Source organism: Meleagris gallopavo, chromosome 7 (genome assembly GCF_000146605.3).
Source record: "Meleagris gallopavo isolate NT-WF06-2002-E0010 breed Aviagen turkey brand Nicholas breeding stock chromosome 7, Turkey_5.1, whole genome shotgun sequence".
NCBI lineage: Eukaryota > Metazoa > Chordata > Aves > Galliformes > Phasianidae > Meleagris > Meleagris gallopavo.
Genome location: NC_015017.2, coordinates 1145817 through 1154380, shown reverse-complemented (window position 1 = coordinate 1154380; position 8564 = coordinate 1145817). Strand labels below are relative to the sequence as shown.

Here is an 8564-nt window from a genome sequence, read left to right as displayed (position 1 = left end):
AAAAGAATTAATGAAGGTTATTTAGGGGGGCTGGGGGACCCAGGGTTGTGGGCTTGCTTTTCAGTGTTGCATCTTTAGGATCTTTCACCACGAACAGTGACGTGTGAGCAAGGCTTTGGCTTTTCTTAATAATGGACAAGCTGGGCTGGTGAGACAGAAGCAGGCTTGGGAAGAGGAGGATGGAAAGGATTAAATCTCCTTCCAGACAGGTCGTATGTTTGCTTTTTCCACCTCCCTGTCAAACAGTTAGTCACACCCCTGATACCAAACCGGGGAGCTGCGGGACACAGGGAAGATATTTTCTCTTGGGCCAGCCATGGGCAGACAAATCCTGCAAGGTCTGGAAAGTCTGGAGTAAATTAGATTAGAGGTTTTCCTCTAGACATTGATAGGCTCTTGAGGTGGGGATACGTTTGGAGAGAGCAAGGGGGGCCCTGCGGCTTAGGAATGAACAACTGCGAAGGATATGTTTTTAAATGGTTTCCCAGCTGTAAGATGCACATAATTGTGGCTTTCCTTCATCTGGGAGACTTCAAGAGCGGATGGTTGATAAGAGTTCATACCAGCAAAGGCAGAAAAACACAAGCCAAGGTATCTGGTTTCAGTCTGTCCGTACCCGCAGCATTAGATCTGATTTTGTCCTTCTCCCCTCACTGCATGTACACAATTATCTGAATTCCTTTCTCCACTGCTTCCTCTCCTCTGAAGTCTTGCAGGCCAGCCCTTGTGCCTTTTCTCTGAGGGCTGTACTTGCTTACTGCATTAGAGATGGCCATGCAATTGGTCTCTGTCCATTCAGGGTCAACTTTTGCCACCACAGCGCTGCATCTACAAGGACTCATGCTCTCTGGAGAGCAGAGAGCCACCAGGGCGATGGGAACTTATACTCCAACCCCATTTTTTAGTCTTTTTCTGATGGGAAACAGCCTGTCTAATGACCTAACCGCTCAAAAGTGCCATTCCTTTGTACCTTAGTTTACCCTTTGTTCCTGTATTCTGCTATTTGCCTCCGGCTGTGCTCAGAAAGAGGGCCCCAAACTCTTGTACTGCAAATGGGGCATCTCAAGGACTATTACACCATTTTGGGATGGTTTCCTGGACAACTCTGTGGGCAGTAAAGTAGATATGCTTGAGGACACAGCCTAAACATTGCTTTTCCACCTCAAACAGTTGCCCCATTCTCCACACCCAGCAGCCCTGTGGTTGAGCAGAAGAGGACATTATTCTATGGGCAAATTGGCCTCCCAAAATAAGACTCTTGATCCTTCTCTGGGATTGGCACACGCTGGTTTTTCCCCACAAAGGACAACACACAATTGCCTGCTCACAAACGTCTTGACACTGCTGTGATATTTTTCCTGAAAGGTTGCATTTTTGAACCATCTAAATGACAAAAAGTGTTTTAAACATAAACTACTGTCCACTTTGTCTCCAGAGGCTGCTGACAGCTCCGTAAGATGATTTGAGAATATCTCTTTGGTACAGACACATCTAATGATGTGAGGCATAGGTTTGTGTAGATCCTTTCTTCCTTAAACTTTACTACAATACCAGTTTGCATATAAACTGTGCATAAATATGGACACTATATGTACAGATATGGGTTTCCAATCTCTACACAGACTCATGAAGATACCTCAAGAACTGAAGAATTTAGTTTAAAAATCCAGTGTGTTTTGATTTTGGTTTTAGCCTATTTCATCCAAGTTACACGTAGAAATGTCAGCACGGAAATTGCACAGATGAAAATTCTTTTCATAATTGCCTTCGAAAATTCTTCTGATGTCCCTTAAGCCAGCTGTCAGCACTATCAAAACAGCATCTCATGGTATGGGGTTGCCCTTTACCCAGGTAGGGAACAACCAAAACCCCCCAACACTCTCTTTCCAGTCCAGAGGACATATGTCTGTTGCATATGGTCTTCAGCAGTCAACAGTGATTAAAACTGTTCTTAGGAATCCTCTGTTTCACCTAGGAGTGACCATGGTGCACAAGGTGTACAGGGGAAGGGCTCACTTCAGTGGTGCATGGGCCCTGAGTAACAGGGGTTAAGAGGCCTAGACTGCTCTGAACACTGGCCATAGGCTACCAACTATGGAGTAATTGCCTGGAATGAAGGAGGACAGCATCAGGCTAACAGCATTAAGTTAACAGGTTCCACCATGAGCATTTATGCAGCCCACTCACACCCCCGGGGCAGGTTCAGCCTGTGGTGGGCAGCGAGGAATGCTCAGAAAGGCCTGGCACCACCTGCAGGATGTAGAGCTGGCATCAGGGAAGCTAGAAGAGAGCCCCTGCTTTGAAAATGAGTCCTGCGTTGAGAGTTTGAGCTGTTTACAGGCTTTTCTCCCTTACTTTCACCCTACACAACAGGAAATCAGAGAAGTTTTCATCTGTAAATCACTGCTTGCAGCCCACCTTTGTTCCTTTCCAGCTTTCCGAATCTGCAGGAGCAATAGCAACAAGGAGACAGCTATGTGTTTTGCCTCATCCTAAGAGCATCAGATAACTTGGTTTGCCTGTGTATGTTCCAGTGTGCTGGCCACGAGGCTCCTGGCAGGCAGCACCTTGCCTCCACCCTAATACCTCTCTCTTGCAAGTTTAACAAATATACCATAAAATCTAAGCCAAAAAAATCCTCATTCCTTCTGCCTCAGGTCTGCTTCATATGGCACACAAAGACAGTGACACTGTGTGTTTCCTCCAGGTGGGACACTGCTTTGCAAACTGGGTTTATAATCAAAGAATATATGGATGTTATAATTAAGAAGTATATAAGAAAGTTAGGCTAAACAGGTTATCATGCTAAAGAAGAATGAATGCAAAGCTTATCCCTCTCCCAGGCTCACTAAGAAGTCTCCAAGAGGAGCAATCTCCAAAAGAGATCGTTCCCTAGTGGCAGTCAGCTCTTAAATGGAGTCTAGAAGAGGTGGAGCAAGGCTCCACCCCATTGCCTTCACCTGTGCTCCCAGGGCTGACTCATTGCTCGCCTCAGGTGGTCAATCAGAGGTTCAGGATTCAGGAGTTCCCATACACTGGGCAATTGGCATGCTGCCTGCCAGCCTCCCACCCATCGCCAGCACAGCACTCACAAGGAAGCTCTTAGCATTTTGGAGCACGGCTATTTTCCACTTTCCCTTTGCTGTGAAACAGCTGGACTAGTCTCCAGACAACAAAAACAAGAAGAAGAAGAATCACCTTCAGGCATGGAATAGTTTCAGTTCAATCAGCACAAGCTTCAGAAAGATATGAACAGATAAAAAACAGGAGGCTGGAAGGCAAAGCTTACAGACCTGACCATGCATATGTCACTGATGTTTGCAGTATGCTTTTTTGAAACTATTATTCCCTAGAAGTGGTGGCCCATAGTTCACAAAGCCCAGGGATGAGCAAGGATAAGGGTCAGGATGGGTGTTTGAGATCACTCTTACTCACTGCACTTGCTGATGGCAATCCCTGCTAGGTTAGGTGATTGCTGTGTCCCCAGCAGGACCCTCCTGGGTATCTCTGACCTCTGCACTTCAAGCTGCCATGTAGGCTTTAATACCTGTTTTTATGGCTAAAAGTAGTAAAAATTTAGGTTTTCCGGCCTGAAAGTCAAGGTATTGAGATCTGTCTACCCCTCCAGCCCGATTTCTGGAGCAGCCTGCTTTGGCATTTCAAACATTCAAATCAGCTCATGCTGACCTTTTCTCTCCAAAGGCACAGGCATGGACACATGCATCCCATGTCACGATTTGCATTGTTTGCTGTTGTTCTCCCCATCCCCAGTGTGCTTATGGGGCAATGTGCACACAGTGCTTCTGTAGCAGGTGGGCAAACTGGGGCTATGAAATAATGCAATTAACCCATCCAGCCACATTTATTTGTTTTGAAAAATTATTAAGGGCAGCTGCTATTTAGTGCTGATGGAAACATTTTGCTGATCTGCAAGAGCATCTCCTTTTGCGCTGTAACCAAGCACCGTTTGAACCCAGTGGTAGAACTTCTCCAGAATAATTTGGCTACATCATATTTTCCCTTCTCTTTATGAATGTACAGAGTCTCCAACCCTGAAAATGCACACCTGGGTAACAATGACTGGAGAGGTCACTGTCTAAAATGCTTGCCCAGTCTTGCTCAGATGTTATCTCCAGGCAATCCAGAAGGGGATTTCTTACTCCCCATTCATCCCATGAAATCTTACTGCCAACAGAAGGCGGAGAAAGGAAGGAACACATCTCCCATGGGGAAGGGCGCCCTGCAGCCTTTCCTTGGGCAGGTGAACAGGCTTTTGTTGTAGGTTTCCCCGTATTTATCTCTTTCATTAACTTTCATGTTGGGAGGATGAGTTTTGAGATTATGGGGAACTCCATCAGGGTTTGTTTGGGCTTGTTCAACATTTGCTTCCTTGGCACGTGTTCTATGGAGGAAGACTGCAGATTTCATTTGTCACTTGTGTCCAGCATCACTGCATGCTTTCCTCATGCCCTACCTCATGACTGCAGGCAGCCCTCTTGCTCACCAGTCACCTAGCAGGAAAAAAAAATCACTTCCTGCTCTAAACCACCAGAATCTATCAGAAAACAAACTTTCAAGTTAACATCCCATTAAAAATAAACGTCTGAGGATGCTTGAAGTGCAGGCACGCTCTGGGCAGGGAGACTTCAAAGGAGGCAAAAACACAGCGGTGGAGGCTCTACTGAATAGGTATTGCAGCTGGGACACCATGCCATGTAACCTGGTTAGTCAAGACTTGTGCAGCTGCATGCAGGGCCAGTTAGATGTGTGCCTGCTGATATAACTCGTAAGAAACCCACAATTGCAATTCAAGCCCCATTCAGCAGCAAGGATGCTCAGCCAGGAGCTGCATCCCCTCCAGAGGCAGCAACACCCACCCAGGGGCACAGGCATTATGCCTTGCACCAGCACACTAAACAGTGCTGAGGTCTCAGCTTTGACCCATACTGCTTTTCACTTTCTTGAGATGAAAAAGAACGGGGAATGAAATAGTCTATAAACTTCTCAGTGACTGCCAAAACCAGTACCAGGTGGTGCAGGACAAGCAGCTGGCATTTCCTCCACCATGCCACTATTTATGCCTCTCATCTGCCCCTCACTGCCCACTCCCAGCATGGCTAGAAGCACAAAGAAAGGGATAGGGCATACATGGCCCCAGGCTGGGCTGGGACCTTCCTAGTGGAGTTTTAGCTGGCTGAAAGTCACATGGAAGGAGAGAAGGCAGGTCCTGGGTGCAGAGTCACTTTGGGCATTTCCAACTTTAAAACCAGCTCAAAAATCATCCGTATGTATGTATGTACACAAATACTTAAAAGTTTTTCCAGTGATTTCCTATTGCTATTGCATTCTTGGCTGTGTTATGGAAATGATTTCAATCCCTTGTAATCAAACCCAACCCTAATGCTCTATAATTTAACACCTCAGGGACCTGTAGCAAAAATTTCCTCCAGCCAAGGCCCTGTTCATGCTACCTTACATCAAGTCTGCAGTTCTCAGCTGCTGTGGTTTCCATCCTGTATTCCTGAGCTAGGGAATGGGTTAAAGGAAATAAAAAAAAAAAAAAGCAGCAAGTCCTCAGTTGACAGAATGGCAGCCTGTGTCATAACAAAAACTGCACTGGGTCTGCAGTGCACAACAGCTATATTTTGTGTTATACGCTGTGGGAAAACAGAATTCTAGGAAGTTATGTTCAGCAGAGGGCTTCATTGTGTACTATCTCAGACCAGACACTGTAACCACATATGCTGTTGTGTAATGTTATGCCCTTCAGCTGAAGGATCACAAGCTGCTTTATGGGCACTAGTTAGTTCTAACCCACATGACCATGTGTAAGAGAAGTGGGGATGTACAGCAGTTTCCCATTCAAAGAAACCAAGGCACATGAAGAGAAAGCAATTACATAGGCAAACTGAGTGAGCTGGGATTAAAACTGAGCTCTGCAAGGTCCAGCTCCCCTACCCCATCATCTTAGTGCCACGCCAGGAAAAAAAAAAATCTGTCCCATCCCTATGAAATCTGCTATGGGAGGCCAGAGCCAGTTGATGGGTACAAAGGCACAAGGCACAGCCTGGGAGGAGACATGACTCATCTCATTGCTTCTCTGCCTGCCATGAATGTTTCCACTCACCCCACCACCAAAGCAAGTCCCTCATGCTGCAAGTGGATGACCACCCCCTCCTGTTACCATTCCCATGCTTTCAAACTTGCTTGATCACCTGGTCTTGTGTTTCCCATCATGGGGGTCTACGAAGCATTAGTGAGATGTAAGACTTCAGAAAGGGACTCACACATACAAACCCAAATCCAAATTACAGACTCACACACAAGATGGGGGGGACAGCAAAATGAACACAGGAATAGGCTGCATTTGACTTGTTACTTTCTTGTGAAAGTGTTCCATGATAGCACTGCCACATGAGATGGCCTGCTATTTTTTTTCTAGGACTAGTCCTAGGATTAAAAATAAAACAAGATGGCCTGTGCTCCCGTCCTTCAGCTGGATCCACTGCAACACCAGATAGCACTTGACTTGTGTAATGCTATAATGGGATGATAATAGCAGCATAGCAAAGTCTCTGGCTACAGCAAATGAGAATGAGCCCAAATACAGCAGCCACAGGTACAGAAATGAAGGAAAAAGAACTGCTTACTTTTGGAAGGCCTCAGGTACACAGTGATGTCCAACAAGTGATGCCTTCACCTCTACTCCCAACCGTTAAATGAGGGCTGGGAAGGGGTGGATCCTGGCTCCATCCCTTCTAGTCACTCAAGTGCATTGCATGCAGCTGAGCTCCCCTGGGTTGGCCCTGCCTTCCGAGGTGCTCAGTCACTGCTTCAGGCTGTGACTTAGCATTGCCACTACAGCTTGTTTGACCCATTCCTACAAACCTCAAGTGTTGGAGATCATGCTGTACAGAAGATAAGAGATGGCCTGCTGCTTGGTCTGATCTGCTAACTTTACATTGCAGAAAAAATAACCCAAAACAACAGCATGGGAGGGTTGCTCCCAAGAGATACGTGGGCTGTGAGTTCTTTTGGCATTGGCTGTCCAGGAATATGTGACCATGTCCATTCTGTGAATCAGAGCCAAAGGAGACAAGGTGTCCTTCTCCTCTCTTTGTTTTATATCTCTTTCAGAGCCCCTACGTGCCCTCTAGCTGGGGCTGCAGCAGTGTGAGCATTAGGAAGGGGCTGGTCTGCCATCCACAGGACACGCACACATGCAAACCACTGCTGCTCACACACCCCAAGCAGTTCAGCTTTCCTAAGTGGTCCTGGGAAGCCTGTCAAGTCCTGAGCTCGGCTGCAGAATGTGGTTGTAATTAGATAATTAATAATTTTGAGAAGGAAAGGAGAGGAAATAAGCTAAATGGAAGCTTTCCTCAATGAGGAAATAATTATATCTGCTTTTTGATATATGAGCTGAGGCAGCTTTCTGGAGGCAGCGCCAGCAGCTTGCGTGAGAAGCCATCCCTCCCCCAGGTTAGATGGGACATCCCATGGGCACAGGCTTTGTCCCACCAGCCTGCAAGCAAGCAGCAGCAGGTTGCTGCAGACCACAGCCAGCCCTGAAGGCAGTATGGCTCTGTGACATGCAGCTGCATCTTGCCACATCTCTGAGAGCTGAGCGGAGCAGTGACAATGTGTAAGGTCAGTAGGAGCCATGTGGATAAGGGGCTGAGCATCACAGCCCTTGGGGATGGAGGAGCTGCTGTAAGCATAGGGGGTTTTCCATAGAAGCATTACTCCTGCCTATGGGTTTAGCAGACTACATACTCCTGCATTATAACCATAAGCCAAAGGAATAGTTAGGTTTATGTTGACTTCTTTCTTTCTGTGGATGTTTCTGGCTCTTACATAAGTGTGTTACCCCAGGATGGAAAGAAAACACATTTGCTTCCAACACGGCCTGCCTGTTTTTGCAGGAGGAGCTGAGAGACACCATGGGTGGGATTGCTGAAGCACGCCTCGGGTGGGAGCACAGTGCTAAATGCAGCAACAATTGGAAGCAGCACTCGTGCTGTGCATTCAGGCTCTCTGTTTTGCTTGTCTGAGAGGCCACGAGGGCTATTCCTGGTGCACTGGATCTGCTGCCAGATTAACCATGTGCCCTACACCACCTGCACCAGGCCTGGATTATGGTTCTTCAGAAGCACTTCTTTGATTTGCAAAGGAAAAGAACTTACGCAGCAATGTGCATCTCACATCCTGTATTCAGTGTATTCATTTTCCCTTCTTTTCCCCCCTCTCTCTCTAGACTGTCCTGTGTCTGAGACTGAAGTGGAATTGGGATGTATCCAAGTTTGTAGCTTCTGAAACCTTAACAACCTCAAGTAAATTGGTCCAAAAGACCCTTCTTGACCTCCCTCACTCTGAACTCTTGCAGAGCACTTAGACTGAGCAGGAGCCAGCACCAAAGCTATGGGTCTGAACCTTCGCACCATCTCTCCAAGTGACTGATCACAGAGAAGCGAGAAGCAACATTCCTGACTGTTCATCTGTTCATCGTTGCTGGGTTTTGTGTGTGTGTCCGTCTGGGTGTTTGGTTTTAGTTTTTTTTTTTT

General features: G+C 46.7%; 1 protein-coding gene across 3 annotated transcripts in view; it reads left to right on the top strand.

The window, feature by feature from the left end:
* Positions 1–8558, top strand: part of TWIST2 (twist family bHLH transcription factor 2) — a 29588-nt gene extending 21030 nt beyond the window's left edge. Inside the window, exons 2-3 of one of the 3 annotated variants that reach the window (XR_002116438.1) lie at positions 8258–8301; positions 8387–8558. The gene's annotated coding sequence lies outside the window, so the exon portion shown is untranslated. Of the gene's footprint in view, positions 1–8257 lie in introns of all 3 variants that reach the window. The other 2 variants (XM_010713210.1, XM_003207357.2) reach the window with 2 other exon arrangements.
* The last annotated feature ends 6 nt before the right edge of the window (positions 8559–8564 follow it).